Source organism: Ctenopharyngodon idella, chromosome 24, assembly GCF_019924925.1.
Source record: "Ctenopharyngodon idella isolate HZGC_01 chromosome 24, HZGC01, whole genome shotgun sequence".
Taxonomy (NCBI): Eukaryota; Metazoa; Chordata; class Actinopteri; order Cypriniformes; family Xenocyprididae; genus Ctenopharyngodon; species Ctenopharyngodon idella.
The window spans coordinates 4,846,407-4,874,070 of record NC_067243.1 but is presented as its reverse complement, the minus strand read 5'-3'; the positions used below and the strand labels follow the sequence as shown (position 1 = coordinate 4,874,070).

Genomic DNA, 27,664 nt, shown 5'->3' with positions numbered 1-27,664 from the left:
AGCTCTGGTGGAAGCAAAGCGGAGGACTGTGTGACTGCAGCTGATTTGGGACGTACTCTGATCATTGGGATTCTACTGCGTTGAGAATTAAGGACACTTGCTATTTTTTCCCTCCGGGCTCAAAACCGAAGGTGAAATGTCGTTTTTCCAGCTGATTTTTTCGCTGGTTGTCCTGGATTTGGAGTAGATCTGAACTGTTCTGATGGCTGCAGTCCAGTGAAACCGGCCTGTCTTTGGATCTCCAGTGTGTGTGAGCGTGTATGAATGTGTGTGTGTGCGCGCATGGGTCTATGTGTGTGTATGAGTCCGTATGTGTGTGTGTAACCCCAGCACATTTTCTTGGAGGTCTATTTTTCGTGTCTTTTGGATCTATGGGATGCATCTAGATCGGGCTGGGTCCTCTGGGGGGTAAGTACGCTTGTTTATTATGTTTTATGTATTTTGTGAAGGATTTTTGTGCTGCCACTTATCTTGTGTCTTTAGCTTTAGCCGTCAGGATTAGCACTGCATTGACCTCATGGCTTTATTCCATGTTTGCATACCTGAAATGTCATTGTAACGACTCCAGACTGTGATTTATTTGATTATATTTATTAAAAAACATTAATATATACACGTGTTGTTTTTTATTTTTTTTAAAAAAACGGGTTACGTGTGTTTTGGGTGGATTTGGTTCTTTAAGCTTTTTGGCGTTCTACCTCAGATGTATTTTTGATGTTTAATATGTCAAAAATATATATTCTTCCGTGAGTTTGTTGTTTTTTGTTTGTTAAAATTTCTATACAAGTAAATCAGTCTGAATGCTAATGCTAACTGCTCTTTGTCATATCCGACGTTAGCTCTGCTAGCAAATCTCGAGTGTTTTTGAGCGGTATAATGATCATATTTGACAGCGACAGAGGTGACGTTTGTGTTTTTATTGATGAGGAGTTTGTGATTGATCTGTTGGGCTTGATTTGTGTGACGGTTTGATCAGTTGGTCGTGTGTGTGTGTGTGGTTGTGTGTGTGTGTGTGTGTGATGAACTCGTGCTTACAAAAGCTAAAGCGGCTAAACAACGTGTGTGTTGAATAGAAAGACACAAGATTACTGTATTCCTCATAAAGGAATATAACGTTAGCAATATTATGGTATTCTTGAAGTACCTTCGAAAATCTTAAGTGCCATAATGCATGCATATAGACATCATTAAGCATTGTAATACCATGGTAGGACATCACTTCTTTAAAAATTGCCATGGTATTACCATGTTTTTGGACATGTACTATGATAGTACTTTGGTATTACCATTACTTTGGACATGTACTATGATAGTATTGTGGTATTACCAAGTCTTGGGACATTTACCATGGTATTACCATGTTTTTGGACATGTACTATGACAGTATTGTGGTATTACCATATTTTTGGACACGTACTATGATAGTACTGTGGTATTACCAAGTCTTTGGACATGTACCATGGTATTATCATTCCTTTGGACATGTACTATGATAGTATTGTGGTATTACCAAGTCTTTGGACATTTACCATGGTATTACCATTCTTTTGGGCATGTATTATGATGGTATTGTGGTATTACCATGTTTTTGGACATTTTTCCATGGTATTACCATTCCTTTGGACATATGATAGTTTTGTGGTATTACCAAGTCTTTGGACATGTACCATGGTATTACCATTCCTTTGGACATTGTGGTATTACCATTCTTTTGGACACGTACTATGATAGTATTGTGGTATTACCATGTTTTGGACGTGTACTATGATAGCAACGTGGTATTACCGTGTTTTTAGGCATGTACAGTGATAGTAATGTATTCTTGAAAGTATGTTGGAGTAACATGTAAATACAAATGCATAATTTTAGTTTTTATATCAATCAAAATATCGTGGTAATACAATAACGGTACTGTGGTAAAGTACTTTTTGTGAGGAAGGCACTATAGGTGTAATCATTAGTACCGACAGGGCTTTTAATGGCAGATGTAGAGAGCAAGTGGTTGATATTTAATGGTAGCAAATAAAATATAACGATAATTCTTCATTTACTCACCCTTGTATTGTTACATACAAACCCAATGACTGCTATTGAACACAGAAAAAGTGAATTTGGAGGCTTTCAGGCTCCAAAATGACAAAAAAAAACATCATTAGTTTATATGACTTGTGTAAGAAGTCTTAAGTCATATGATAGCTTTTATGAGGAACAGATCCAAATTTATCATATGACTTCAGAAGACATTGCATTATGTTTATGCACTCGGCAGACTCTTTTATCTAAAGTCACTGACATTGAATTAAAGGTATGCATTTTATCAGTTTCTGCATTCCTTGGGAATTGAACCCATGACTTTGGTGTTGCTACTATTTCGTTGTGAATCATGGGTAATGTAGTTTTTCACCAGGAATTTTGCTGTGGGTTTTTGGCTTCAGCAAACCATTGATTAACAATCTCGTAGCTAACAGTAGGTCTGTCTTTAACACTTTATAAGTTATCTGAAAAAAATGGCGAAAAAGAATAGGATTTTTACTTCCGGAGCCTGACTGTTGCACTCATGGGAAAAAAAGCAACTGGTACATTATTCAATTTCTAATAAAAGTCATGCATGTTTTGTTTGAGTAAATGATGGCAGAATTGTCTTTGTTGGGTGAACTGAGAACACACACACACACACACACACACAGACAGACTAAAAACGTTCAGGTTTCAGCAGTGCATTTATAAAGCAGTTTGGTAGCACAAGGGTCATTCATCAGGAAAAACGGCAGCTTGATTTGTTTCGATGTCAGTTTGTCTTCCTACTGCAGTAATTATAGTGTCCTGTTTAGTTTGCTGAAGGGCAGAATCATCCCTCGAGCTTCTTTCCTCATTCCTGCTCTGAAACTGCACAAAATCTTTGTGGAAAAAGCCGTCCTCTTCCTTAAAGTGAGCCAGCGTTGACATTTGCTCCTTTAATGATCAGAGATTCAACTGTGCTCGCACACACACAAAAGCCTTGAAAATTTACACTTTGCATTAATAATTCAAGGTCTGCCAGCACTCTTGGCGTCGATTGAGTGGACCGAGGTGCTTTTCCGCGGGTTGACGCAGGTTCAAAGACTTCGGAGTCATTACGACTAATGTAACATCATCAAGTTCAATTCACGCAAATTACTGTCTCTTGACATTTGGCAGCGTCTGTTTCCATTAAGTTCAAAACAACAGTTTCTGCCAAAATATCACACTGTACTGCCAAAGACGGTCTGATGTTCTGCTGAGGCTCCAAGACTGTAAATATTCGTAATGTATAGTTGCAGTTCTGGATGCTGATTGGTTGATATGGCATTCCAGGTGTTTTATTGTACACTATATCGTAACATATAGATCGTCTAGCGAAATTATGCCTCTTTTACAACACTTTTATATTTATAGTATAGCACAAACTTGAGTATAATCATCTTTCAATTAGGGCTGTTATTAATAATTATTTTGGTAATCGAGTAATCGGTCGATTTATTTTTGATGATTAATCAAGTAATCTGATCATTTTTTGGTGGTAATAAAAATAGACCTAACCCTTTATAGAACAATAGCCTTTAAAATGACTTAAAATACAGAAAAATTACTAGGGCTGTTTAACGATTAATTGTGATTAATCGCATCCAAATTAAAGGTTTGTGTTTACATAATATATGTGTGTGTACTACTATGTATATTTATTTTGTATTTACAAACACATACACATGTATATATTTAAGAAATATAAATACAAAATAAATATACATAGTAGTACACAGACATATATTATGTAAACACAAACTTTTATTCTGTATGTGATTAATTGCGATTAATCATTAAACAGCCATAATTAAAATGAGGCAATAATAGTTTCAAATGAAGTATTAATCATATGGTTTTATTGAACAACACTAGCCAGGTTTCCACTAGACAGATTTGCGCAAAACTATTGCGATATTTTCTAAACGTCAATTAACGTCGATGTTGGTATGTTTTTACGTGTATCGCAGCTACCGCACTAGCCATTATTTTTAATCGAAGGACACTTAGGCATGTTATCCAAGCATTTATGGCAAAGAACGCCCCTTATACTTGAGGAGGGGCAAAGTATGAGGTGTTTCTGATCATGTGACTTTTACGTACGGCAGGTGGCCTGTAAATGCGGAAAAACTGTTTCCATTGAAGTTTTGCGAAATATTCCTTTTTCGAATTGCCTGAAAAACCACCTCATGCAAACATAACTTTTTTGTGATATATGGGAGTTTTTGCGAAATTGACGTGTTTCCATTGGGCGTATTTTCACTTCGCAATTTCATTTTGCGCAATTTGAAAGGTATTGGAAACACAGCTACTGTTAAATTACGCATTCATATTCAACTTATGTACATTACGTATTATAATGAAAACGTCCACACATGTAAATGATAACAGTGCAACACTTCGCTATGAAACACAAAGCGCGTCAGACTTTATATGCATTTCCCATTAGAAACCCAAACAAACAGCACATGCAGAGACTGATTTAACTCTGAATCGCGCTGCACATTTATTTATTTAATTGAATCGCAGACTTTGTGATTTCAAAATAGCACTATACTAAATTATGATTTTTATATGGCTTTAATATATTGTGCAACCTTAGAAAATGGTCTAATAATGTGATTCTTGTTTGTGGAATGCGCCACTTCTGGAATTTTGCCGGTTAATCGACACAACTGAGGATTTTTTGCAATCAAGTACTCGAATTTAATCGAGGAATCATGACATCCCTACTTTCATTGTATGTGCAGAAAATGCAATGACCAATATTTTTGATAGTGAAACGGTTTCCTGTTCAGTGCAATTGTATTTTGTATGCATTTATCAAGTATAACTATAAAAAACTGTGGCGCAAACTGGAAGTGCTAATGTTTGAGTAGATGGATGCATTTCAACTGCAGACGCTTTTGAAAACCTTGTACAATTCTGGAAATGAGAATTCAGTTCCAGAAATAAATAGTTTCGGAAAGTACCTGACTTTATGGCACGTTTTTAGGGTTTATGGGTTTCATTTTGAATTGCACTCAAGCTCCAATCAATGTGGTGGTGCTCTGATCTGTGTCGTGTGCATTAGAGTTATTTTCATGGTAGTTCCCCGTTTTGGTGACCGAAACTGTTGTTTGACTCTGGAGGTTATGTTACCTAGTTTTCCTGGATTGCTTCTGGCTTTGAGCGGATAAGTGCTGAAAAGCACCTGAAATCTGAGCTTTATTCAAGATTTACTTGACGCTTGGTGTTAGCGTGCATCGTTTATGAACTTAATTGTGTCACTTGGCTCTTGGTCAGAAACTCATTTGGTCATTTTGAGATTATTGCCATTGGGAAAATAGTTTTTTTATGATTATTAATGTAATATGTAGTAATGGTGTCTTATTGTATTGCTCTTGTTGCCATTTTTCAAAGCACTACGCCTCTGTCACAGTGATTTAACCCAATTTTTTAATTAATTTTTGGACTAAATCCCTTCACTGATCAACCAGTCTGTGGTTTGAAGGATAACTTGCATTCAGTACGGTTTGATTCATGTTCAGTATCCAGCAGAAGTCTTTTTGGCATCAGGTGCAGTTGTGGTCGGAGTTGTCCTGATCCACAACAAAGCCTCCTGGAGATAAATGGCTTGCTGGGGATTTCTGTTCCTGCGCCGAGTGCGGTGAGGTGAGCTCAGGATAACGTCTGCAAAGTTACTCTCTCTCTCTCTCTCTCTCTCTGTCTCTCTCTCTCTCTCTCTCTCTCTCTCTCTCTCTCTCTCTCTCTCTCTCTGTCTCTGTCTCTGTCTCTGTCTCTCTCTGACATTTTGTTATCATGCTGCCATTTGGCAGGAACCCAAGTGGATTCTAGCAGAGTGAAAGATGAACGGTTTGCTCATCGGATCCAGGAGTGTTTTGAATGACGGGTGCGGTACAAGTCCTTATATACACTCTAGAGCGGGACGCCATTCAGGATTTTACACCCCTCATAAAAGCCATGTAACTGTCTTGAACCGCAGTGAGTTATGGCCTCATCTTCAACTCACTGTTGGAGGGCGATTTTGTTTTCATTTCTAGTGATGAGGTTTTTTTTATTTTTTTTATTCCAGTTCCACAGTCCAGATCTGGCTATCTGTGGTCACGCTGGACATTATTCATTGACTTTTACTTGGAAAATTACACCATAAATGATGGAAGTTGCATGGAGTTTTATATTTTTAGCAACAGTTGAGAGTTTTCTTTGTCTGTTAGCATTTTATTGTTCCACTTAAAGGTTTTTAAATGAGTTTTCTTCACTCTAAAAAAACACTGGGTTAAAAACAACTCAATCTGGGTTGTTTTCAACCCAAGAACTTGGGTAAATATAGGACAGAACACATGTTGGGTTAATTTTACCCAGCAAATTGGGTTGTTTATTTAACCCAGCATAATGGGTTGATTCATGTTTACTATAGCTTATTACTAGCCTTTTTTTCATACATGAATTAATGTTTACGGATTAATTTAAATCCTCCAAACTTTTTTTAAATACTCCACACAACTACTGGTTTGCATGATAGTTCCTTTATTTTCGATCATATTTTATAGTATAGCATATTTTATATCGTTTTTAATACATATTGCGTACATTTAAGCTTGTTTAACAAATATTAGAAGTAAAAATGAAACATTTAGAAGTGATTCAAGTGTAATGGACCAGTCTCTGTTGTCCTGTTTCCACCGTAACGGCGCTGGATCTCGTGCTGGAGATGACTCGCGTTCGGCGGGGGAACTGATAACTTCAGACCGCCGCCTGCGTTTCACTTGTAGCTGAAAAATGCTGTGACTGACTCCATAACCTGTCCATAAACAATCAGTGTACAATTCTGAGAACATATTTTATCATCCTTAGTACTTATATTCTGTATCTTTTTGAATAAAATCATAAAATTTTATGCAAGGCATCAGGCGTTTCCATCACGCGAAAAGACCAATGCGACACTCGTTTAGGTGACTCACATCGCGTCCCTGTATGATGCTTTGCATAAAATTAAACAGTATACAGAACAATAACGAATTTTTAGATAAAATAAAATGTGCACAAACCTGTATTTTATTGAAGACATGCACCAATTTGATGGAGCTGCACTGCTCTCTCCTGAAGAGGGCGCAAAAATCCCGTGATAAATAACTCAGCCCCTGGGTTATTACGTCTGACCCAGGATCTGTGCAACACAAAAACTACCCAAACACTGGGTTGTTACGTCTGACCCAGGTTCTGGGTAACACAAAAATGACCCAAACGCTGGGTCGTTACGTCTGACCCAGGATCTGGGTAACACAAAAACGACCCAAACGCTGGGTTGTTACGTCTGACCCAGGATCTGGTAACACAAAAACTACCCAAACACTGGGTGGTTACGTCTGACCCAGGGTCTGGTAACACAAAAACGACCCAAACGCTGGGTCGTTACGTCTGACCCAGGATCTGGTAACACAAAAACTACCCAAACACTGAAAAAAGAACCCCCCCAAAAATGACCCAAAAGGCTCAACCCAGGACAGAAAAAACAACCCAAGATTGTTAGTGTTGTTTTTGTCTTGGAGCAGTGTTGAAGCTTCAATGCATCAATGGACTTTTGACACTTTTGAGTTCTTGCTAAACCTCCTCACGAGGTTCAATGGGCTCTAAATGTTCAGTTGTAGATATGTTTGACCAGATGTATAGCTACTTATGCTTTGTTGTTGGATTTTAATAATGCATGTCTTTGTTGTCATTTGTGTTTTTTGAAATAGTCAAACTTTTGGTCATTTTGATGATATCACCATCTGAAAAATAGTTTATTGCGATTATTATTATAATAAAACAAATGCAATTAGTTATTGAACATTGGAATCTTCAAGACAGCATTGGACAAAGCAAATTTTATGCTCATTTGGCACTTGACAAGTGTTTAATTTGTACTCTGAAATGTTTTGTCTTCAAGCAGAGCTCCTTGTCATTTGCAGATGGTGCTAATTTGTGTGTCCTTGCGTGTTTGTTTTCATTGTACCTCTGTCAGTTGCAGATAGGGAGTCGCAGACAGATGTGCTGAGATCTTTTTCTGTTAATGTGCTAAAATCAGTGCTGTGAATGTGGGGGATGTGAGAAGTTCAAACATCAGGAGAATGATTTGAGGCAGTGGCTTCGTCTTTATTTAATTACACTGTTATGTTTTCTTTCTCCAAGCAACTGATGGTGTTAATCTTTATTGACAATTTATTTATAGATGAAATTTGTATTTACATCTTGCAGAAGTGCAGCTGGAAGGCTGGTATAGCATTATTTCTACTTCCATGTGCTGGCACATCTTTCCGAATCATTCCCGAATCCGGTCACTGTTGGCCCTGTTCACCGTACATAATCCAGGGTTTGTACAGTCATGAACCTGGAAAATGCCAATTTCCAGGCCTGGAAAAGTTTTGGAAAAATCATGGAAATTTGTTTTACAAATATTTGCATAATAGAATGTTTAATCAGCTCTTGAATTTCGGTATTTCAAGTATAGCGCATAGTTTTACTCATTTTCGTAGGTTTCACAATTCCCACAATCATTTAGGCTATTCAATAAATGTAGGTTACATCGTGTCCTAACCAAATGCAACGCGACCCCACGACACACGATAAAAGGTGTCTTTTCCATGTTAATCTGAGTTTTCATCCTAACTAGCCTCGACGGCGACATGCGACGATTCCATTTTGGAAATGGTTTCTATTTTTCTGCGATGCCGCGACTGGAACAACAACACAAAGTATGGCAATGATAATATCAGGTAATGTTAACAGAATTGTCACTTGCCTAATTGGGCCACTGTTGCATTGTAACAAAAGTTTATCATTTGCACGTCTTTTTGAGTCTTGTTAATTTGAACATTCAAACAATTTTAAACAATCGGTACTCTGGTGCGCTCACATACAAAGAGTGTGCACATAAAGCCGCCTCACAAACTGCTTGTGAGTACCAAACTGAGTTCCTTTTCGCGGCTTATTGCAATTAAACGGCCAATCACACAGAAACATTATGCCAAAATGCCCATCTTGGCGAGTATCCTTGTAAACAAAGTCGTTTATGTCTTAAGTGAATGTATGAACGTAACAGTTGAGAAAGAAAATGTGTATCAGTATATTGGATCTGTGCATTCGCTCTTAAAGTGACAGCAGCCTAATAAACCTGCTGTCATTAATGTTAATCAAACAAATGACAGATAAAATCATTCACTGCTCTTGACTGAAAAACTTTTGTAGCTTTAATTTTAAGGATTAATCTGTGAGTGAGTGAACATTTAGGTGAGAGAATTTAAAAAAGGGCAAAATGCCCCTCATTCAGGCCCTGAGTTTAATTGATAGTGTTGGTTAAACAAATGACAATACTTAGCATTCAGTCGTGTGACATTATGTTCTTTGCATGGAGTAACATCTGGCACAGCCACAGCATGTACTTATTATTAAAACAAATAGCTAGCAAACAAAGTAGTCATTAATTTTATTTATGATATGCTATGATAAATTTGTATTTTTATTCTTATTTTACATATGTATATATAGACTTTCATGGAACATTAGGTCATAGACATTTATTGGTAAAAATGTGTACAAAACCTGATAATCACTAGACTAACACATCTCACGGTCATGTGATAATGCTGCCCGTGAACCAATCAAGATGTGAAATGAACACCTGCCACCTGCTAACTGCAGGAATATTTAGCTAGTAGACAAGCGGATGTGTTTGTCAGAGCTATCTAGCGCCGTGACCGATGACTGCGTTTGTGTTCATGAGATGTCAAAACATGTCAGGTGCTGCGTTTTTCTGGTGCCTTTTCATCCTTGTTCAGACCTCAGTGCTGTTTGGTTGCTTAAAGTGCTTTTTGTTTCAAGAAATCAGAAAGGACGCTAGTTAATGGCTGAACGTTATCGTGAAGTCCTTCATAATAATGAAAGAAAACCATTGTTAAACCATTACAAAACATTCATATTCTCTACAAAGCATATTCATTTTGTAGAAGTTAATCAGTTGAAAGGGGGACATTCCTGTGGATCAGGAATGTCCCATGAACTGTGTTCTTAACATGAAGAGAAACCTGCTTTTATTTCCAGGGATCTTGGTAGTTACGCTCACGGCTGCCACTTTTGTATGCAGGACTCGAGTCGTTGGTGTGAACTTGGCCAGCAAGCCTGCAAGCTGTCATTGAACCGACGAGCAGAATTTAAATGTTAACTCAAGCTGTCATGCGCTGACATACCGTGCACTAGCAATCACAGCAGCTCAATGAAATAGCTTATTTTCCTTCCCGCACTGATGTTGAGATAGATCTCGTCTGGATCTTATCTTTACGGGATCAGGACCTTAAAGAAGCACATGCTTAACTCAACAAGTAGGGCTGCATTTTCTCAGGAAAAGTTCGCTCCAGCTGCAAAACACCTTCGTACTACCATTGGTCTGTGACGATAACGTAATAGATGTGCGCTGAGGCTCCGCCTTCTTTCACGCAGAACTCTTCTGACTCATTTCATCTGTTGAGTCCGTCGAGGTAAGATCTCCACGGGTGAAATCATGAACACACTGGATAGCCGCTTTATAGTAGGAAATGAAGTTGCTTGCTTTTAAGCAATCTATTGAATAAAATGCCATATAAATAAACATGACGTGACTTTACTGGAGTGCTAATTTGCAGAGCTTGTGTTAACATCGCTGCGCACGTATTTCGAGCTTCGTTTTACCTCCAAACAAAGAACGAAAGGAACTTCGCCGTGAGTATATTGGGGCCTTAAAAAGGGCTGGGACAATACATTGATTCTAGATTTGCGATACAATGAATCATTCATAAAGTTTGAAAAGGTTGACGCGAATTACAGTGGTGTTCGCAGTGGCCTGTGTTTTCATTAATCTCGCGTAGTAAAAGCTTTCTGAGCCGAGGTGCAAGTATATTTAACCACTTACATGACTCAGCCAAACGCACGAGTGCTCTCCAGCACTCTTCTTCACGAGCATTTGAGTGTGCGGTTAAAAACTAGCCTAGAGCGCCATCTGCTGTTAAAACTAAACTCGGAAACTATTCGAGAGAGAAAATATCAGAATCGACCCAGAATCATTGTATCGTGAATCGATGTATTGTCCCAGCCCTAGCACACCCCACTTAAACCTAAAATAATAGTTCATAAAGTTCGAAAAGGTTGAAGCGAATTAAAAGGGTGTTCACAGTAGGCTGTGTTTACATTAATCTCATGTCATAAAAGCATTCTGAAAGTATATTTAACCACTTAGATGACTCAGCTGAACACATGATCGCTCTCCAGCGCTCTTCTTCATGAGCATTTGAGTGTGCGGTTAAAAACTAGCCTAGAGTGCCATCTGCTGTTAAAACTAAGCTCGATTCGAGAGAGAATCGTGATACATTCAGAAAATATCAAAATCGATCCAGAATCATTGTATCGCGAATCAATGTATTATCCTAGCCGTAGCCTTAAGCCATGTCGCTCTATCAACAAGTGTGGGCAAGACGTATTTTCACTTCAGTTCAGTCGATGTCTTTTTTTTGCTGTCACCATCCTGTTCTTTCTTAATAGAAACTTGATCTAAGTTACATCTTTGCTAGAGGGATTTGTCCAAAAACTTACGCAGACTAGCGGCATTCCTCAAAGAGTTTTCTTATTTCTCCCATCCCAGAGGGAATGTTCTAATCAGAGTGTAAATAAACCAGTTGTGATCTGGCATATGTTCTTCTGAGCGAACGTTTTCTGAACTCCCTCTGCGACTTAAAGACTATCCGCAACACTCAGGCGCGGTGGCGCGCAGATAGCAACTGTAGCTTTTAGGAAATTCAAGCAGCATGTAAATGAGATGGAAAAGGATGATGTTTGAGCTGTGCGAAGGACCCAGGTGATGTCGTCTCTGTTCAGACTCTCATTTGGCTTTCAGCGGAGAGTAATTTAGGTGAAGCTGAGAGAGACTGCTGGAGGAAATTAGATTGAAAGGGTTTTTGCTGCCGCATCTACTGACCGCCAACTGAACCCGATGACTGACAGGAAAGTGACAGCGAGGGAGAGGAAGTGGAAAAGAAAGGTAAAGCGAGGGATGGAAGGAACAGATTTCGTATCACTTTAGCTGCCTCTCAGGACTTTCCACCTGGACTAGACTAAACAGTTTTAACTGGACTTCATCTGCAGTGCCTGAATTGCACACAGCTGGTTGTGAATTCTGATGACATGTTAGTTCTGTTCCTAAACGTAGTGTGCTGACTACTTAGGAAGCATCCTAACAATCACGGTTTCTTGTAAATGATTTCACATTGCACAAATACCAAATTAAAATTGATTCAATAGTTTAATGTTAACAGCTATGCAGCGAATAATCTAATAACAAAAGTTCTCCATCTTGGCATTTGTTGCAATGCATTCTGTGATTGACTGCGTAGGTAGTTGACTTCTAAGACAGCATCTTAACGGTCGTGAACAGCCTGTGATGCATTAAATGCTGTCTAGATAGGCAGCTCACTATGTTTATGGTACTTCTAGAATGGTGGATCATTCAGCCTCGTTTCATTAGGTTTGAAAGGACGGTTGCAGTTCTTTGGTCCCCTGTCGCTCAATGCTTGACCCAAATATCCAGAAGTCTCTACTTCTCTGACTGCTTGAGTACTCTGTTGAGTTATCTGTCAAGCACTTATTCAAAATAACCAATGTGCACAAGTTTGAATTATGTCTGTAGGTCATGGTATTTTCTTGGCTTTGTAATGCTTCTGTTGACTGCTTCTATTTGGGGTGGAACGGATTGTAGTTGATCTGTAATCAAGATTTTGAAATCGGAATTCATTTTTATTGTGTCACACTGCTGTCACTGCCTAATATGTCATCTACTCATTTTCCCATAGAAATCAGCTTAGAAAGTACCCAAGTTTGATGTTGGTTATTGACTGAAATGTTGAACCCCAGTCAGGTCACGGGTGAATATGCTCCACTACAGCGGATCTGTGTTTGGCTCCCAACCTCCCTCTCTGTTTCTCTCAAACCCGCCATAAAGATCCTTTTATCCGTCTCCTCCCCCACGGCCTCAAAGTCCTGCCTGACTCAGAGGCGGTTTGCTGACAAAAAAAGACAAACAACATGTGAGATTTTCTCTTTTGCAGTGTTGTGGCTGGTGCTAAGGCAGCTATTGGCTATATTATATATCTCAAAATATAAAGTAGTTAAAAAAATATTTAGTCAAGTCAAATTGATCTGTATAGTGCTTTTCAAAATACACATTTAAAAGTAGCTTTACAGAAAATCATGATGTTAAGGTTTATAATAGATGCTTTTAGCTGATTAGAGTTGGGTGATAATATAGTTTACGTTTTGCTACGATATAAACAATCAAGCAATTGAGATTTTCTATATAGCCTGTATCGCCCTATATGAATTAGGTTTGTCAAAAGTACCGACTTCAGTACTGAAATATTAAAAATGTGATTTTTTCACCAGCATTTTCCCCTAGCATTTTGAGCGCTGTTGAGCGGATTCTTAAACACCTCTGATTGGCCATTGTGTTCACGCACTCAACAGATAGGTCTGTGATTGGCTACAATGATCAACGTTTTAAAAACATGTTTACTGAGCGCTTACATAGATACACACGGGAGTGTTTGAAAGCAGGCGTCAGTGGATATATTAGGTATCCTCTGATAGACGCCTGCTTTCAAACGCTCCTGCGTGTATCTGTGTAAGTGCTCGGTGAAGAGTGTCAAAGGTTTCTATTTACAACATCTTTTTGAAGCGTTGATCATTGTAGCCAATCACAGACCTATCTGTTGAGTGCATGAACACAATGGCCAATCAGAGGTGTTTATGACAGTGCTCAAAATGCTAGGGGAAAATGCTGGTATTGTCATATTAACATTTCAGTACCGAAGTCGATACTTCTGACAATCCTAATATGAATATACTGTATAAAGTTGGACATACTTGTGTATCCAATTTTATATAAAGAGTTAGATGATAATATAGTTACATTTTAAAAAAAAATTTCTAAATCAACAGAATTTTTACTGCGTCAGTACAATCATATTTATCTTCTTATAAAACATTTTAATATTTTTAAATGTCACAGGCACGTCGGTAAACGTTTTTGAGTTACTAAACAAAGGAATCGCTGAAGTAAGTTTTTGATTCATCGAAACGAACTGATTCACAGACTTGACGATGATTTAAACCAATCGCTATTAAAAGTCTAAATAAAATACTTACAATATTTCTTGCTTAATTTAAATCACCAGCACAATCATTGTGAATGTGATCTATCTAGCTGCCGTCTGTGTATTGAGGGTTTGTTTTCAGATGTTGAGCACATACACGTCTTGTGGTCATGTGGAGATCGAAGAATCCTTCCGCTCTATAATGGGACCAGATTTCCCAGAACCCTTTACATTGATTAGCATTACTGCATTTACTCCTGATTTGGCAACAAATGACCCATTCATGCTTTTCCCTGTTTGTTTCAGGACCTAAAACTATAAAAGTTATGATTGTTCCTGTTTGAGGATGTTTTTTTATATGCTAAATTTCCTCTCTGGGATCATTCTCTGTTGCTTTCCTCCTCAAATCTCCAGCGTGAAGTTGAAGCAGCTTTAGCGTCAGATCAGAAGTGTGAGTGAAATGCCCTCTCAGTCATTGTTATGAGCTCCTGGCACATTCCCTGTGGGGGGAAGACAATTATATGCTTCCTCTGAGCTGGGTCACGCAGAGGCGAGGGTGGAGGCTACTGAACAAAGCCTGCTGGGAGGTTGTTGGTTGAACACAGGAATCTTCCTGTTTGTGTCTGTCGTCTCTGAAGGGATGACTTCAGTAGATCCAGAAGACAGCTGGCTGGCTGGTGGGAAACCTCTTTAGTCGAGTTGCCTTCAGGACTTTTTGTGTGGAGTTACAAAATCGTTCTGATGTTTTGAAGAATGCGTCAGTGTTCTATTTTTGTAAATAACTGGCTAACATTCCAATGTTCCAAAATTCAAAAGCATTCTAAATAATTTTAAGTAATTAACCAGTAGGGTACTTAAATTTCTGGGAAATAGCTTTGAAGGAAAGCATCTGCTAAATGTATAAATGCAAATGTTTACTATAGCATATCTGTGATTTCACTTAAGAAAGAACTATAATCCACTTACCATTTTTTTTAAAACCAGTTTTTCATATTATCAAATTGTTGTAGCATTGATGTTTTTATAGAGTGGTGCAGGGATGACGTCAACCTAGAAGACTAATTCGCCGCTGGTTCCCTCAAGATTTTCCTATGGGTTTTTATAATGGGGGTTTTTCAATTTATGAGTAAAATAAGGTCTGTGGTAAACATAACTTGACGATACTTGGATGTTTTGTTCTGCAATGAAAATTACACGCACCCATATCGAAAATGCAAATTTTGAAGCAGCTGTTTATTTAAAAAAAAAAAAAAATGTTTCTAGGAAGTAACTAAATAGGGACGGTTGGGGTTATGAGTGTGTAATTTACGTTGTGGAACAAAACGGCAAAGTATCGTCAAGTTATATTTACAACAGACCTTTATTTTATTTAGGGAACCAGTGGCGAATTAGTCCTCTGGGTTTTGACGTCATCCCTGCACCACTCTATTCGAAAAATCATGTTTTACAAAAGGGTTGTGTGCCATTCAGAATTTAAATCACTTTTTTGAGAATTTAATGTTTTGAAAATTCCAATTCAATTCCTGAATATGAATTGAGATTCCAAATGCAAAATTGCAATTCAAATTTGAATGTAAGAATAATTAAAATGAAATTAAATTCAAAGAAATTCATATAGCTGTAATTTTCTAAGTTTTTTTTTTTTAATCTTTTACATTTGTTTGCAAGTTTTGAAGAAAAAGATAGTTTCAGATAGGTAGATTGAAATTCTTCTTATATAAATTTGTATTTACTTTATGAATTTCATCATATTTAATAAATGAATTCTGTGTAAGAACACTTAATTTCCCAGAATGCATTGCCTAAGATGAATTGACTTAAATTCAGTAAATTCCTCTTCCTGTCATTACCTGGCGTAAAGAAGCAGTTGAAATTTTCAAAATTTAAGATCAAGGTTACGGTGTGAAATGTATTCTATGCATTTCTCTGTGATTTGTCTTTGTGGTGTTTTCAGAGTGGATGTGTCATCTGTTGTCGGTTTGTCAAAGTATCTTGACAGAGCAGCTTTAAGGAGCAGGTCTCTTTGTAGTGGGATGATAGAACACAAACAGATGAGAATCTCCAGCGCCGGCAGCAGAAGGTCAGAGACGTTCTTGCCGGGAGGGAGATAATGAACAGCAGTCCTTCATGAGAGAAGTTTCTAAAAAGACGTTTCTTGAATTCACTCACCACTTTTGCTGAAGCTTTGATGACATCTAACAGCTCAATACCACTAATCCTGCTTTTCCTTTCGCCGTATTTCTCAGATGCTGTGCCATATTTCTGCTAGAATGGACAGGAAATAATGCGTGCTGTTGTTTTTGTGAATGGATTTGTTCAGACCCTGCACTTCTGGTTAGCTGATTCACTCAGATTAGTTCAAACTTGTCTTTTATCAACAGCAAATGACAAAGTGAGTGCATAAAAGTTGTATAAATGGAATCATTAGCAGATGTGAAAGTTGAACAGAGTTGCTCTTGACAGGAAGCTTGTGTTCAGTGTCGTCTTTGCAGTGGCTCTGACTGACCGTGTCCAGCTCGGCATGTCCGTCTCAGTTACGCGTGACCGGCCCGTGGATAGGCTGGAATGTAAATCAGTTGATTATTTCTGAAATGCCATTCAGCTCATGCCAGCAAGTTTTTGGAAAAAAGGCTTTGAAAGGTTTTGTTTTTCGTGTCTAGTATAAAGACTACGTTTTATTTTTGATTAGTTTGAACAGCCTTGGCTCTGGGTCCAAATGCCCCACTGGGTCCAAATGATCTTATATTTTAACTCTACTTTAGCAAGCAGCACAATTTCGGTAACATAATGTTTCATGTTTGTGTCTAATAGGCTTGCTGCGATAGTCGGTGTTAACGGTGTTAGCCGCAACACTGGTTACATCACATTCCCCCACCATTGTTTTGTTTTTGTTTTTTATAGAAATAATAAGAATTTAGTTCAGTTGGAGAACAGACACTACAACTAAAAACTGAACGTGTCTGAGCCAATGCCATGTGACCCAAACAAGAGTCGAAATCTGACTCCTGCTGCTGGTCTGTGCTGCATTTATCACGAGAGTGAGGAGTTGACTGACAAGACGATGGCGGAAGATTTGGTTTCAAAGCGCCTATTTGGCAATATTTTGGATTTAAACCTAGTGCTAATAGGGAACCTGCAAATGATTAGTCGTGTTTTTCTAGTTGTTGTGTTTGAGCCGCCCCAAATTGGCGCTAATATGAAAGCGAAAGTAAAATGCGCACAGGGCATTCGTAAAGGTGTGTGTCGATAACGGTGGTACCGGTGTTGTCGCACATTGATTAACCGGTGGGAAAATTTCCTCACCGTCACATCCCTAGTGTCTAAGTGGTGATTCTTGATGTCTTTTAGACAATTCTTGGAAATCGCATTGCAAATTGTTTTTACTGTTTTACTACGCAATATCACATGTTTTCTGGCCACGAAGACTCGTGAAGACTATGTGCAACTTCTTGTTCACCCAAAAATGAGATTTCTGACACTGTTTACTCACACTAAGGTTGCTGATATGACTTCATAAAACTTGGAGGAAATCATATGGACCACTTTTTTTATTATGTTTTTATGTATTTTTTGTCCATTTAGGTGATTAAATGAGCTGAATGAACAACATACATGTTTGGAACGACTTGAGATAAATTTGTTTATGGGTGAACTGTTCCTTTAATGGTGTTCCAGCCCTCTAGTTCTTGTTTGTTTCATGATAGTGGCATTTCTTGTTGATCCAGTTACATGTCTGGATCATATTTTACCTCAAAATCAAAAGTGGTAATTTGCTTAATGGTCGTAAATGGTTTTGTTATTCGGTAAAACAAATACTTTTAAGTTTGTAGTAGTAATTGTTCTGCTGGATTTATTTATGCTGATTTAATAATCCAGACATATTGATACTGACTACTTTTTGCACGTTATTGTAATGACAATTTAGGGGCAAAATGTGCAGAACATAATGTCAAAATGTAAAAGTCTTAAAGACAAGCTTACTTTTCTTAATGCAATAATGAGTTTAACAACATACAGGTTTGGGACGACTTGAAGTTTTGTTTGTGGTTGAACTTTTCCTTTAATGTCGTGATCATTTTACTGACTCTTGCTAGATGATCCAGGTGGATGCTGCTCTGATGTTTCATAGATGATTCACTCTCTCGTCTGGATGGATAGTAGAAAAGTGGTTTATTTGGTACCATTTTTATAATATTTCCATTCTGGTGTCAGTGGGATGGTGGTAGACATCCGTCACAGCGCAGCTGCAGTCATTGTTTTGTTGGGTTCATTGCCCCCTGTCACCATCCAGCTGGGATTTAGTTTGCCAGCCTTTCACATCTCCTCGTTCGACTGCAGAAAAACAGTTTTCACTTTCTGTGCCAGCCAGTTAATAAACCGTCAGCTAGAATGTCTCTTTTCTTTTGTTCAGCTGAGAGACCTTGGGTGGGCGATTGGCAGAAAGAATTGCACAGTTCGCAAGATTGTGGTGATAACTCAGTCCATTTATTTCAGCGCGGGCCTCGTGTTACTGTGAAAAGTGTTTTTAAAAATATCAGAGCTTCAGAATATGAATATAGAAACACTGGTAATGTACTTTAAAATTCAAGATACTGTTGAAAGCAAAAACACTGTCAGTGCAAATATTGATCATCAGTATTTCTGATGCTTTTCTGTGTCTCTTTGTATTGTCGAAGATGGAGAATTTGGTACTGAAGTGGTTGTATTGTGTGTAGTGTCATAATTTAAAGGGATTAATTTAGAAATGCAACATTTGGTTTTTAACCACAACTGATATCAGAGAAGTTCAAGAGTCTAATTTAATCCCCTTCAAAGTACTGCACCTGAAAATATTAATGCCAAAAAAGGAGAAACTCAGTTTCAGTAACAGACTAGTTGGTTGTCATACATGAGTCATGTGTAACCAGATTCTTCAGTAGATCTGTTGTTTGATGGGGAAGCACTTTCGTTGGTTATTTGAGTGTTTCATCTGCTGGATGTTGGTGTAAGACATTCCTCAGTGGACCCCTGACTCTTGCTGGGGCCCCACGGCTCCTTAATCACTCCAAACATGAATGTGGTTTTCCAGCCCTCTTTCTCGTTCATGGCCCTGGACTTTTCATGATGGTGGCTTTTCTTATAGATCCAGTCACATGTCCGACTCATTTTTCACTTCAAACTCAAAAGAAATGTAGTATTTGGCTTAATTTTTTGTGTATTATTTAGTAAATCCAATGCTTTTAAGTTTGTAGTAGCATTTGCTCTACTGAATTTAATACATTCTGCTTTAAAGGGAACCTATTTTGCCCCCTCTTCACAAAATATAAGTCTCTGGTGTCCCCAGAATGTGTAGTTTCAGCTGAAAAATACCCCACAGATCATTTATTATAGCTTGTCAAATTTGCCCCTATTTGGGTGTGAGCAAAAACACGTCATTTTTGTGTGTGTCCCTTTAAATGCAAATGAGCTGCTGCTAACAACAACAAAGCTGGAGAATCTCACGCAGCCAAAATGAGGATTGTCAGTAACGGTGTTCAGCCTTACATTGTTCAAACCGGAGTCGACACTGATGGAGAGACTCAGGAAGAAGTTACAACTTTTAGAATGAAACTGGACGTTTCTGAATGGTTAGTGGATAAATTTATGTAGTTGCTGTGGAGTTGATTCAACTCATCCACTAGCATGTGTCGTCATGTTAATCTTCTGTGCAAATCCAGCGTTGAATTGACCCTCGTTTGTGAAGCAGTCCAGCATAAAATGACGGCATGTCAACAACACTCTACTACAAAAACTCTTCCTCTTCTCTAAAGCAGCCCAACATATCCCCGCTCCCTTTGATGTGTGTTCCTGGGGGCGGGGTTTATGTAAATCTTAGGGTTAGTGATGTCACCAACCCAGGAAGAAGCTTGTTGTAGTCCCTACCAGCCGTTTGTTGTAGTCCTTAAAAAGCGATTTCTGTAAAAGAAAATATCTCCTTTCGCATTGAACTTTGATCATCGTAACTTTGCAGATGTTGTTTATGCTCAAACTGCAACATTATACACGAAGTTAAAAAAGTGAAATTATAATCAACCACCCCTTTAAAGATCAGCTTAATTTTCTTTATGCAGTATTTATTTTATTACTTTTTTTGTCTGTCAGTTTAAGGGTGAAATATGACTTGTATATTTCTTAGTGTGGTTCATCCAAATCATGCCTCAAAATTTGACCAAAAACCTGCATAGCAGAAGTTTGTTTTGCGGTGCTCTTGTTCCTCAGAACTCACTTTTTGGAGGTTCCCCTGTGATCTTGGAGAGTTTTTATTTTTGAAGGCATGACGAGAGAAGTTTGGAATGGGTTCGGCTCATGATCTGCAGGTGTCGGTGTGTGGAGGGCTTGAAATTGCTTAGGGGAACCTTGGCCCAAGTTGTAGCATGTGTTTGTCATAAATTTATTGGCTTGAATAAACACAATTGAACACACAGCTGCCGCCCATATTGTGGCTTTGCAAAGGCGCGTTTTGTAAGCAAATTTGTTGAGTAGGAGGTAAAGGTGTTAAAAAAAGCCCTTGCATTGTTGCCCTTTTCTGTTGCATGATGATTGTGGTTCTTTTACAGCATGCAAATAAGCATTACAAACTTTTTTTCAGAAGTAGGGTTCCAGGTTTCTTCCTCATTCTTAGCTCAGATGCCCATCGTATCCCATGCACGACACGTCTGTGGCTGTATTTCAGCACTCAAACATGCGTGACTCTGAAAAGCCTGCATAAATAACACATTCTCCTAATCAAAACAGATGGCAGTCTGTTGTGGTTTTGGTTTTGTGCTGATTTTGTGTGCCTAAGATTCTTCTGAAAACCACATCTGAACCCAACTTCATATCCCAGCCCCCACACTGGGTGTGACCCACATGGCAAATCCCAATTGCTTCCTTATAGTAACTGCTAGGCATATGCAAAACTGCATATTTTTAAAATCTACCAGTTGGTGGGTTGTCTAAACAACTAGTCGGTCTTGTAAAGTTAGACTACAGTAGTTTAGGGACCTTTTAGATCGGAATAATTGGCTTTAAAATTTGGTGAAATGGGTCCGTGTGTTTGGTGGAAGTGATTGTGCTTCTGTAAAGAATTGCATTTGAGACACAATTGAACACGAATATGAAGACTAACGTGATTAACAGCATGCTGAAAAACTCAAAACTCATATGCATCCTATTCACAGCACTGTACTAGTAGTGTTTTCAATGTGCCTTTCAAACACACAAAAAAATCTGATATGATTTCCAGAAGCTCTAAGTACTTGCATACACATTTACACAAGAGAATAGAGAGAAAGAATTAACAAAGTAGAATTTAATAAAAATGTAATGTAATATACATTTAGAAATGTTAGATGAGTAGACTTAAGGTAACGTAAAGTAATATACAGACTGTTATAATGTACTGTATAAAAATACTGTTAAAGCACCAGATAAACAAGTCCGCCTCACCGATCCACAATCCTGACTCATTCTAGCATGAATGTACGTTTGGGGCAAGGGGGATTGTTATTTAGGTAAATTACAGTGAGATTTTACAGTGAACTATCCTGATTTGGAAATTAGCTGAGAGCAAAAGTGTCTGAACCTGAAGAGCTGAGCTGATCTCAACTTCATTTAAGTACTTAATTGATTGATGGTGTGTGTTTAGAAAACAAAGACTGGTTGGAAAAAATGAGTCAGACGAGGTTTGTGTAACCTGTCTACTCCTGCTGTGTTTGGTGTAGTTTTCTGTCGGCGTGTTGTCTTTAGGCCTTTGGTGCTCTTAAATTGTCATCTTGGCAACAAATGGCTTCTCTTCGCCGAAGGATCTTTTGCAGCAATTACCTTTGTATCAAGTGAGGCACTTTACTCCTTTCTCAAATTACTTCAAATTAGGACCTCACAGGACTTCAAATTAACTTTGTGTTGTCACCGTTTGCACGCAACGAAAGATGAACACGTTAAACGTTGGTATGAACAGCTACCACATCAAAGTTGTGACAAGTGTTGTTAGTTTAATGGCAGCACTTATCATTCTGTAGCTTTAAGTTTTCAGCCAGCAATGGTGTTTTTTTTGGGTGAAATGGATTTGTAAAATTTTAGAGAATCAACACTGTGCATCAGTTTGTCTCTGAACTACAAATGTGACGCCTGCAGTAAACACTTGGCAGTAAACTTTGCCAACGGAGGCGTCTTTGGCCTGAAGAATCATTGTTTTATGTTTCCAATTTCAATAGACCGTTGTCACGCCTTTATTGCACACTTTAACTTCCCACATGTTTGTACACTTCACCTGTCTTGTACACTAGGTTTATGACAGACTACTAGTAGTGTTTTGGATTCGCAAAATCATTTTGTTATTTTCAGAGACAAGCGTACTGCTTGTACAGAAAAGAGCAGCGTGAACATTTGTCAGAGATTCTCCTTTTGTGTTCCACAGAGGAAAGTTGATGAGGGTTTGGAATAATCTGAGAGTGATGACAGAAAGTTTGGGTGCACTGTACTTGTTTTTGACTTGGATGAAAAAGCCCTTCGTTTATTTTGCCAGGAAGCCACGCTTGTGAATAGTAGCACCATGTTCTTCCTCCGCCAGCAGCCTGCTCAATCCATCTGGGAGCTTGTCAGCCTCCTCAGCCGGGTACTCTGTGTGCACTGCGAACAGTATTTCTGTCCTCTCTGTGAATAGGCTGGAAATTATCTGTGACTTGAAGGCTGTAAACCCTCCTGAAGCCCTCACGCTCTCTTCCAGAGATTTCATGTACTGCGGGACCCGTCATCCGGGGTGCCAAATCAGTTAGCCTGTTCACACTGGAGCATTTGGAGTGAAACGTCTGGCCTGCTTTATTGACACACAAGGGAATTGAGATGAAAGGAGGCAGAAATGTTTCATTTATACCTGTGCCGTTTTTATCTTTGAGCACAAGGGTGCAATCAAAGTTTGCTGGCTTCTTAGGCTATGTCTGCATGAATTCAGATACACTTGAAAACTGAATTTTCATTTCAAAACGCACTCCGCCCACAGTAAACTTCTTGTCCACACTTAAACATCGGAAAATGTAAATCTTACTGTGCATGCAATTAAATGTAATAAAAGCTAACTGAGATGATACCGAGAGACCAAACATAATGGTGCGTGCACACCAAAAGCGAAGCGAATATTCGCATCACGTTACTTGCTCTAGATTACTCGTAGGATTACTTGTTTTTTGCGTCACTTGTGCGAATAAAAACATTGCACGATGTCTTCACGCACATCATCGTCATCATCATCATCAACAACAACAACATTCCTTTCTGTCATTTTTTTTCTGTCATCAACCATGTTGGAGGTAACTACCATTACTGCTTTGTACTTGTTCTGGAAGTCCCAAATATGCCGGAAAGCCAAACGTTGTTGTGTCTGGGTTCACATCACCATCCAGAGGCGCACACAACTCGGTGAATTTTAGCATCGATATTACGATGTGCGCATCTGCGATAGTCACATTGCAGGAAGTGTGATGTCTAGTATAGGGATCATTCCTATACTAGACATTGCACAATCCGTACAGACCAGACACCATGGTTTGAAACGAATGTGATTCCCAGATTAATTGCAATGTGTTTTAGCAGTGTTTTAGGTCCTGTCAGTTGTGTGCGCTGTTTTCTGTGCACAAACACGGAGCACATGAACACACAATTCTGTTCTCTTCTGTGTCTACTTGTGCATGAACGGTAACGTACATGCAAAATTATGTCAAAATGTCCATCTCTGCGAGTATCCGTGTAAACACGCTTGCTTATGGCTTAACGGAAACAAAGAAAACGGATGTGTATCATTATATTGGATCCGTGCATTCAGTCTTAAAGTGACAGCAGCCTAATATTTTTGCTGCTTTCTGTGTCATGAACGTTATCAAACAACAAAATACAAAGAGAAAATCACTTTTGCAGCTTTAACATTTATAAGTGAAGACTATACAGTGTTATTTTACATTTTAATTATTTATTTTTTGTTCCTGAATACTTACCTGAAAAATATAAAGCACTGTTTATTTCATTTAAATCACCCCATTCATTCTAGAATGATTAATTCTTTCCTAATAGAGCTATTCAAGTAATCTGGTGAATTTATTTCATATCGTAATATATGTCGCAGAAAAACAAAATATCGCAATGTCAGTTTTTCCAAAATCGTGCATCCCTAGTGTCGATGTAGCTTCAAAAAGAGCTTCTGATTGGAGAACCTCACAGTTGCGGCCCAAGCAAAAGGTCTGTTGCTGGCAGGGTCTTCGGAGCACGTCTATGTACACTTGACTTACCGTAATCGACAACCTGGCAGACGTTTGCACCCAAACAGACATTTTGGGGGCAATGCAGAATGGTACATCACGTACAGCTACAAATTGAAGTCCTGCTGAGCTTCCAGACCGGATGCTGCTCCTGACATTTTGCTGAGATGGAGTCTGGCTGACCCCGCAGGATGCTTGATTCCCATCACCTGAAGCTTCCTGCACTTTTCTATTTCAGTCAGCAGTTCAAGCACACAATCCAATTACACGGTGGAACCTCGGTGTGGCAGCTAGTGCGGAACAAGCGCTCGGGCCCGCAGGCAGACTCTAAGAAATAGCTCGTTAAGAAGCCCCCTTTCCTGCCCCTGTAATTGAGTATTTGGCTTGGCTGTGTTTGGCAGAGCTGGAAAATATTTATTGGTTGAGGTGGTGCTTAACCTCTCTAACATCTGGTGACATGTCATAAAGGCATTTAATGCTGCATGTGTCTTTGTAATGAAACAATCTTAATATTTTTATATATAAAATTTGAAATGTTTGGCCACAGCTTTGTCATGAATTTTTTTTTTGCAGTTATGTTCCTGTGAGGCTTGTGTGCATTAACCACAGATTATCCCTGATTAATTTGTTGCAAGCCTTTGTGTTTGACAGCGTAATCAGTCGGATGGCCACGCCGGGGGACGAAATCGCTCAATGTGTGTTAGCGTTAAGGGCAGTGCAGTAGGTCAAGTGCAGATAGAATTTCACCCTCTTTACTGTGCGGTTGAACGGGGCAACCCAACTCCTCCAGACTGGCCCTGGACAGCTGTTCTCTTCTCTTCTGGGTTGGCTCAAATGTTCCCTTCGCAGCCGCTAACACGGCTGGCCTGTGTTTGATTTGGCTAATGGTGGAGTTATGAGGCAACCCTCTACGCACACCTTAGCAATAGAATCACCAATGGCTAGTACATCAATTTATCTTTGTAAAATGACACATCTTTTTAAATATCTGAATGTACACTCTTAACATCAGTCAGTCAAGCATTAGCCTATATTATGATAATCAAGCACTATTTAATAATAGAACTTTAGTAATTAGAACTAAAATTTGGTAACCATGTATGACTGGGAAAAAAAAGATTTTTCTGAATTATTGTTATTTAGTATTGTATACTAATAACAACATACAACGCACTAAGGATTAATGAGCTGCTGGGTTCAGGAATATTAATCACGTTGTCAGTGTTCGCTCGAACTGATTTGCTGAAATCAAAACAGGGACGGTAATAGATGAGCACCAGCCAATGAGATTGCCATTTGCGCATTAGTTCCGCCCACTACCGAAGAAAGCGGCATCTCTTCTGCTTGTTCTTAAAAGCTGAATAATTCCAAATGAGCTCTGTTATTTTGACAGGAAAATACGACAGAGATTATTGTTTACATGTACAGCGTTGAGTGGTATGTAAGACGCTAGCTCGCTCGCTCTATTTGAGTGTGTGAGAGAAACGGCGCTCTTAGCAAAGTGACGGCGAGTCATGTGCCTTCACACTAGAGTTTGCGGTATGTCAAGTACAGGTACGCTGCGCATCCATTGAGCTGAATTGAAATATTACAGATCGCTTGACGGAGAGCGAAACTCTCAAGCACTCAGTCAGTGTTTACCGAGTGAAAATATATCTATGCTAAACTTATACTTCGCCTCTAACACACACACTGGCGAGTAAAATCTAAGAATTTATTAGCCAATGATTTAGTCGCATATGCGATTGAGTTACTCGCATTGTAGAGGGTTGTGAAGTTGGCAGGACAAGCTTATTGGCCATTTGGGAAACTACCGATCGGGCCTAATAAGAACGGAAAGAGAATGGACGGCCGTCTTGCCATCATCTCTGAGATAAAATCCTACACTTGTCTTCTTACAGATCTCTCGACTCGAAAGAAAAAGACGAGAAGGCGAGAGGGAGAATTCCAAGAGGGGAAGATGAAAACGCAAGTGGCGGCGCTTTCATCTGATGCAGTGTGTAATCTAGCCACGGGAAGTGCTTCCCTCCCTTTCTCTGAGCCTGTGCTCTTCAGAAAGAGCTGTGATTTACCCTGACGAAGCGCCTGTCAGTTTCTCTGCCGTTCCAGCAGCCTTTGAAACCGCTTTTTTATTAGAGAATCTCAATTACTCAATTGCCGAGAGGGAATTAAAAACTCAGAGGCCGTTCTGCCACCGAAGGCACAAGTGCTTTTCAATCAGGTCAGAGGGTTCTCCTGAGTAACGGCTCTTGGTTTTGTGTTTCATCTTTGTTGTCTTGTTGTTGTTTTTCTTCATCCCAGCCCCGATTGTATTCGCTCTTTTTATCTGTTTTTCATCATCAAACAGGGGCGAGACAGGTATCGATCCTCAGTTCTGTCATCTCGGCGAGGCGTTTGCACAAGTGCCCGTTTGAGTTTCAGCTCACGTTTTTCCATCAAGCCGAGGCGTCCGCTGTGGATGCCTGTGTTAATTAGGCCCGTGTCGTGTCGGGTGGGGTTGGGAGCATGGAAAAGGCAGCTCGCCTCCCCCGAGCGCTCCCGCTGCTCGCTGGCATGTGGCAAGGAAAGCTAAATTAGTTTAGTGCCGTTATTTACGGCCCCTGGAAGGGCACCAGTACCTGAGTGTTGGGGTAATGAAGAGGACAACCTGTTCCAGAGCCACACCAGCACGGGTGTTTTTGGGTTCTTGCTTTACCTTTAGCGATACTTGCCAAAGATGAAAAGAAGCACAATTTAATTATACTTCTCAATAAACAGTTTCTTTAGAGGCGTATTGATTGATTATCCATCAAACGACTTCAAAAAGCAAAACTTGAGCATGTGCAGCACATCCTTGTCTGGCTCGAATCAAAAGCTTTGTCTCTTTGCTTTCAGTGTTTGAACAGAGAACAGACAAAAGGTTTTTACCCCCTTTTATAGCGATAGCAACGAGCACCGTTTCATCATTCGGTTCCTAATTAGGTTGTGTGAGAACAGTGACAGTGGCTTGCATCATCAGCCATGTTGGGATATGAATGAGTTTTGTAAAGCTTTGGCTTTTCACATTTATTGGCAACATCAAGAACCCTGGGCAAGTTACACTCAAGGCTCACTGCCAGACGTGTTTTAACTAGTAACTAATTACACATTTTAACTGCAGGAAGTAAATTGTACACCACCTGGTTTTATTCCATTTATATCATGGATACTTCGACTGTTAGGTTTAAGATTATAAATGTTTGA

At 39.1% G+C, this 27,664-nt stretch overlaps 1 protein-coding gene across 2 annotated transcripts in view; it reads left to right on the top strand.

Moving 5' to 3' along the window:
- Positions 1-27,664, top strand: part of znf609a (zinc finger protein 609a) — an 87,671-nt gene that overhangs the window by 76 nt on the left and 59,931 nt on the right. For both annotated transcript variants that reach the window (XM_051883850.1, XM_051883855.1), the window contains exon 1: positions 1-408. This exon is cut by the window's left edge. The gene's annotated coding sequence lies outside the window, so the exon portion shown is untranslated. The remainder of the gene's footprint in view (positions 409-27,664) is intronic.